Below are 7,564 nucleotides of genomic sequence, written 5' to 3'. Positions count from 1 at the left end.
TATGCTTTTTTCCTTTATCTGTAAAGAAATATACCTTGAAAATGTATTTAAGCAGTGCTTCCATTAAAAGTAAAGGCAGTAATTAAACATTGATAAAAATGATTCGTTTCAAATAGCACAAAAGGATAAAATGAGAATTCCAAAAGTATTTCTTAATTGCTTTTGAGACACATTAAAAACAGTAAAAAGCCCATAATGCATGAGTAGCTATGTAACTCTGCTATAATTAAGAGTAGTTTAAAAAAACAAGCACATATTCATTATTTTCTCTTTTTTTCCTTCTGTGTTTAATGACTTCAGTATCCAGCCTTACCAATGCTTGTATAGAGGGGGCAAAGCCAGCTCTGATGAAAGAGCAACTTTCATTTATAGGCTGACAGACCTGCATCAGGAACGCCCTTCTGCTGAATCACTCCTATTTCCTGATCCTCTAAAAGTCTGTGTGATAGTTACCAAATACAAATCAAAATAAGTTACCTAGACAAATTACGAGTTGTTAAAATGATAGTTGTATATAAGAATTTTCCAACTCTGATTACTGCATTCTGGAAATATTACTAAGCCAAGAAAACAAGAAAAAGGAAGGGAAATGTAAATAAACATGTCTGAGCAATATGACATCATTACAGAAGAAACAGCAAGCAGACGCTGCCAGATTACGTCTTTTCCAAGTATTTCAGTAACACCTCCAATATACAGTAATACCAGCCAAAATAATATTTTATTATTCATGCATGGTAGCTACACTATATGGTCAAAAGTATGTGGACACCTGACCACACCATAATAATTTTATGAGGTTACTGGACAACTGATTCCAAAACCATGTGTATTTATATGAGGTTATCCCCTCCTTTGCAGCTATAACAGCCTCCACTATTGTAGCAAACACTGGCTGAAACTTTACCCCCAGGCTGAATGTTTCTAATGTATCAACAACCCAAAGTTAAGGGCCTTTTGGCTTCAGCAAGTCTGGAGTTGAAAGTGTAAATCTGTCACTTAACACTCCCAACCCCCAAACTTAGTCAAATTTACGACTGAACCAAGAACCAGCACCCCTCTCCCTCGACCCAGGGGGCAACACCTCCCTGGAATATTGGCCACATGGCCCTCCAAAGTCCTGTGGACAACTTTATCTTTAAGTAACAGAAAGTACATTTCTAAGGTATATGTCAACTTCAAACTGCAACCATTCATTAGAACTCTTTTTAACTAAACTAGACATACCAAGAATGGAGCTCATAAGACACTCTGGACGGCAAATTTCAACTTTCTAAATTCCCTAGGGATCTCAAGCATGGACCCACAGCAACCCCAAGGGGTGAAACCACGAATTACCACATCATTACCGTAAGGACTTGTGCTTATAAGGAACCCAAGAAACTTCTTGCTGGGGAAGGCATTCCTAAAATTATGCACAACCAATCAGAGTTGGAAAATGAGTAGCTAGTTAACCTTAGGTGAGGAGAACCTATCAGCACTCTGGCTCCACCCGAGCAAAACCAGAGTGCACCGCAAATTTCGGTGGTTCAGTTCAGATTCCTGCGTTCGCAACAAGAGGATAGCTAAGTTTCTAAGTTTGTGCCGGCCTTGGTCAGAAAGACAGGTCAGAAGTATTAGAACACTAAATTTTCAGATCTGAAACCTTTGTTTGTTTTGTAACTTGCCTGTTCGTCTAGACACCTTTAGTTTAAACCACCCTCAGAGAAGGAAGGTGGATATTTCTTGTCTGGCCAGGGAGAATATATCCATAACTTTCGATTCTGCTAAAGAGAGGTAGTTAGTTAAATTAGTATCACCAGCCTCAGAACCCTGATTGCAACCTGAACCTCACCAGTGGAGTGGGAGCGGTTCTGACACCACGGAGACCCAGCATCGCACCCAGAGCCAGGCACTGATCTGTGAACAGATCGACCATCGAAAGGCTGCCCAAACTCCACCGTCAGACGGCCACGAGACGCCTCCACCCAATCACTGATGGAAAGGCGCGTGCCTGCACGGAGACGCAGCATCCACGGCCAGCGAGGAGAGGAACCACCGCGTGAGCTACAGCCTTCGATCGAGTCTGTCCTGAGACGACCCCGCCTGAAGTCAGCCCCCGACTCCAACGTAAGCTGGTTCCATCAATTTGCAGTCAGGGCCCTGACGCCAATTTATTTAATAAGAGAACTTTTTATAGGTACATCCAGCTATATAGTTATTCCCGTCCATGCTTAGGTTAATTCTCTAGAGGCTCTCCCAAGCAACTTCCCAAAACCACACTGCCTCATACCATTTAGCCGTGAATCACTCTTAGCTTACTCGAGCTATTTTGTCTTTCATTACTATCACTTTGTTTTGTTTTGTTTTCTGGTTTTATTTTCTATTGTTTATCATTGAATGTAGTCCAAAAGTAGTTTAAAAGATATTTAGCCAATAAATTCCCTTTTCTGAAGCATCCTTGGTGCGAGCGTTTCTCTCTCTTGCCCTGGTCCAGTAAATTTTCTATCATCATTTGACACACTACATCCAGTCTGTGCCTACAGGAAGCAAGAGGTGGTTGCAGCAGCCGGGTGGGGAGAGAGTGAAAGGTCTAACTACTGGCTTCAAAGGAAGCACAGACAGCACTGAGAAGGTGGCACAAGAATGAATGGTATATGCATATTAAGGGCAGCAATACAGTGATCATTCTATGGTCTAGGGCAAACATAGGTTAAGCAGCGTCACTGCTACAGGGTGGAGAGCTAGGTCAAACACATACACATGTTATACAAGCAAAACAAATCTTCACTTGTGAACTTTCTTGTACAGCTCAGTCCACAGGTGTCCAGTGGTGTTTAGCTCAGAGGACTGGGATGACCACTGCAAAAGTGTGATTTTGTGATCAGTTAGCAATCTCTGTATGAACCTGAGGTATTCATTGGATTACTGTTCTACTGGAAGAGTCCTGTGAATTAAAAGATCGAATAAAAAATCATAGACCCAGAGACTTTAATGCACAGGCTTACCTGTGCTAAAGCCCACCTGTGCTGAATTTCTGTTTTTCTCTTTTTTTTTTTTAAATCTCTTTTACGAGATTTATATATCCCCCTACCCATATTGATAATAGGCCTACCCATTCAAATGTATTAGACTGGCAGTTTACAATGAAATTTGATTTGTTTTCTGTGAGTGGTGTCACTGTGTTATGGGCACTCAAATTTTGTTCTTCTTAGCCCTCCAATCATTGCACAACGACCACTGCTATCTGTCATCGCTACAAGCTCAGTTATCAGCATGCCAGCCAAAAATTGATATTTGCCTAGATCACTGGATCAGACGATAGACTATAACTTGTCCTGTTCTTGGTCGTTTTGGTGATGTTGATGGTTTTACCAAGTAAATTGTACCACATGCCACACAACAGATTTGACAGAACATCACTAGCACATATAAGCTCAAATTGAAGTTAATCTCAAATATAGTTGAAATTTCGAACCTTGTGGAAAATTTGGATTTTAGTGGTTTGGTCCTGGGTTTAACTTTGATGAGGCTGAAACTGGTGTCCTGTTTACAAGTTTCTTATTGAAAATTTCTGTTCCAACTTCATGTAGTAAGTATACTAATATCAATGTACTAGCAGTATGCCTGTAAGCCTACAATTTCAATATGTATACTGCAATTATATTGTGAGCTATACTAAAACAAAACCAAACTGACTATTAGTGGCAACACCACCAATCCACTGCCACAATACTTCTGTAATGCTTTTTAATATATGAAATTACACTTTTAAATATATTCTCAGTAAACTAATAAATTTATAGTTTTTGTACTGCAAGTATACTTGTAAGTCAACTTAATACATGTAGTTTACTACTTCCATATTGTCTCTGCCCTTTAAAGTATACTACTGGGTTTCTAAAATATCTCTTTAAAGGTACTTTAAGTAGACTTGAAAGTAAACCAATATGAACACTACCAGTGGGCTACTTCTATAAAAATTCACAAGACATCTCAGGATTAAGAACATATTTATGTTCAGAATTTTCAAAGACATATTAAACTGGAGGACAACAAATTCACACCTTGGAAGAATGGTCAAAATATGTTAATCTGTTTCTGTGTGGGTAAATAACACTGTGTACATAAAAGATTAGTTTCAGTTTTACATATATGTACTACTTATTCTGAGGTATTCCATGCCAAACTGTAAGCCAAGTATTCTTAAACTTCATGTACAGGTCAAAAATACTAAATTACACTTTAAGTATATCTCAATCAAAAGATTAAGTGTAAGTATAGGCCAAAATTAAACTTTTCCAAGTATACTTTAGTATGATCTAGGTTGGTCCATTTTTGATAAGTACATAAAAAGTCAACTGAAACATATCACTTATTTTTAGGTTAAAAGAAGAAGACTAATATCACACAGCCCCAGGGCCCTAAGTCCAAAGTGGGAACTACCACACTTCAAAGTGGGAACCAGGTTTTACTCTGCATGACCTTGACTTATGCCACATGACCCTTCTTATGCAAGTCTCTTGTCTGTTTCTGCCAAAATATCTTACATATCTGACCAGTGAACAACAGGAACCAATTCTGGTGTTGACTGGTGAATTCATGATGCTTATATTTCTAGGTCAATCACAGCAAAAGCTTCCCTCTGTATGAACGAATTTTGTGCACAGTTACTGCAAATTAGATGGCTGAACAGTCTTCTGTGGGCTTTCCAATCTCCAAAGATGCTGAATAGGGTAATGATACAGTGACTCTGCTAGTCATTGAAGCAATAAAAAATTTGCTTTCATTTTCCTGAAACCATTTGATCAATACATGCCTTGTAATGTCGGCTGAGTAGCCTGGTGGCATTTGCTGTGGCCCTCCAGAGACATTTCAAGCAGGCACTGGTGGCATGGTTAGCCAAGGCCAAGGGTTGGAGTTCTAGCAAACACAAGCAGCAGCCTTGCTGGTGTGGGTGGTGCAGCGTGTGGCAGAAAAAGCTGGGAGTGGCCGGGGGAGTGCCGCTGCCCATAGTAGCACGAGAAGTGACGCCGTGAGCTGCAAGGAAATCTGCCCCCCTGGGGAACAGGACACAGCCCAAAAGGAGCCTGGCTATGCATGTGGCTGTGAGCACGGGCCCATGGTGAGTGTTTACATGGACAGTAGACATTCTGTAACCCCTGCTCAGAGAGACTGTGGGGAAGGGTGGCGGCATTCCCCTGTGTGCCCAAGGACTCTGCTTTAACTTTGCTTGGATTTTTTCAAGTCACCAGGAAAGCTCCTGGCAAGGGAGGAGCTACGTACCATCCCACTACTGGCTACAATTAGAAACGCTTTACATTTGTGAATAGTTGTTGCTGCACATCTTAACGTCCGCAGCAGAGTTATTTGTGCCTTATAAGTGCCATTTTCTGCTGAGTTCGGGCAGTGGTGCAGTGTTTACACCTACCACCAGGGTAAGTTGTGCGGCTGTTGGTGACCCACCTGCAATCGCTGACCATGAACAGACGAGGTGGTAACAGCTGCTACATAGGGAGAGAAAAAAAAAGCTTAACCACTTACTGAAATCGGACCTCAAATAACAACACAATAGGTGCAACCAGGCGGACAAGCAAGGACTGGAATGTTGGCAGCAGCATAACAACTATTAAATGTTCAATAGCAGAAGATAGGACAAGCATTGCTACAGGACTGAGACAAAGTCCAGAACTGAAACACTGCAGAAAGGAATTCAGTACCTTGATCCAGGGACATCTCCTGGCCTGTGCTTCTGGGGCTATAGCCCTGAACATTTGTTCTCAGTTGCCCTTGTGGCTTGATAAAATGAAGAATAATAGGAATGACAATGTTCACATAGTACATCATTCTCTTTGTTTGGAAAAGTAAAATTTTGCTTTGTCCATGACTTGGGCTGTTAAAAATTTAAATTTACAAAAGGTATAATGTAATAAATGCTCAACATGCAAGCTAGCTAGCTCGCTCACTGGAAGTTGCTCAGTTACAACTGAAAAAACTTTGACACATTGTGCCATTTTCGACTTCCATTCAGTCTTAGCTATCTGGTAGAGGCCAGATTTTGAACTAAAATCTCTTGCTATTTAATGGAATCCATGCTACTGTTTATACTAAGAAAATTCACAGTTATTTGAATTAAAAGATTCATACAAAATCATAGACCCACAGCCACATTTCAAAGTGGGAAATATGTTGTTCTCTGCATGACCTTGACTCAAGCTGAATGACCCTCTCTTTTGTGTTGCTGTCAAAATATGTTTTCTACTGTATCATAGAAGTTGGTTTCAGTTATGATGAGTCAACCCACGATGCTTAAGCCTCTAGGTTGATGAGAGCAGAAGGTTCCCTCCGGCCAAGTTTCTAAAACGTGTGGTGGCCTGAAGGTAGCATCTTAGCTTTTAGTTTTTAAGGCCTGGTGACCTAAAAATGCATCTCCTGCAATTGTCCGAATGTGATTCTTGAAGAAGGTTCTACCCTCTGATCCATCCTCATTTCAGCAGAGAAAGAGCAAATACAGACAAAACTCACCAGCAAGGGTGAAAACCTCCCTCTGTATGATGTGATAAGCATAGCTATTGAATTGGACATTCTGTCGAGAGAGCATCACTACACCTTCCACTCATTCCATAATCCTCCTTTCTCCCTCCTACAAACAGTGTGAGCCTTTTGTGTACCAACATATGACAAGAATTTTTCCCATTTTTCATGCACAGTTAATCATTCCCTGATACACTGACTGCCAGTAACCTTCCTTTCTAATGCAGTACATAAGATAATCTTGGGATTATCCTGGCTACAAAAATAACACCATAGTAGATTGGAAAAACCTCGAAATACTCACTTGGTACTCTTACTGTCAGAAGATCTATCTCCACCTCCCATGGGAATTTATCTCCATACAGACTCTGTCAGCTGACCTCCACATAGAAATCTCTGACTGCTATGCTGACCTTAAGCAGGTCTTAACAAGAAAAAGCCCACCAATCCTTCTCCTGACTGGTCTGGGGACTGTGTCACTGAGTTCCTGGTCAGCACCGCAAGTCCTTGAAACAGGGTCTTCCCCTTTACTGCTGCTGAAACCTAAGCCATGGAGAACTGTATTCATCCTGCTTCCCCATGTTTTTTCTTTGATAAGAAAAGAGACGGAGGGTTTCTTTCTTGCATCACCTACAGAAGTCTAGTGTAATGTGGTATTGCTACCCCTTTCCTGTTGTTCCAGCAGCTATTGAACAATCTTGTAGTTCATGGTACATCTTCAAGCTGAATCTCTGGAATGACTGGAACTGGATCCACATCCAGGAGGGCCAAAAGTGGTAGACAACGGGGTATTATGAGTATCTGGTGATGACCTACAGAGTGAGTAATATGCCCTATGTCATGCAAGCATTTGTCAGTGATGTTATAAGTAAAATGTTGGGAAGATGTATTTGGAGCCATCTGTGGTGCTAAGACATGTCATCCAAATTTGGAGTACATCTGGCCAGGTTTACTTTTTAATCCTTGAGAGCTGTGCCATTTACTTCTCACCCTTTGTCTTACAATTTCTTTGTCATCCAGGCTCCAACCCTGTCACTTTCCCCCACTGAAT

The sequence above is a fragment of the Colossoma macropomum genome, unplaced genomic scaffold (genome assembly GCF_904425465.1).
Source record: "Colossoma macropomum unplaced genomic scaffold, Colossoma_macropomum, whole genome shotgun sequence".
Lineage (NCBI taxonomy): Eukaryota > Metazoa > Chordata > Actinopteri > Characiformes > Serrasalmidae > Colossoma > Colossoma macropomum.
The sequence above is the reverse complement of the archived record's forward strand: the minus strand, read 5'-3'. Positions refer to the sequence as shown.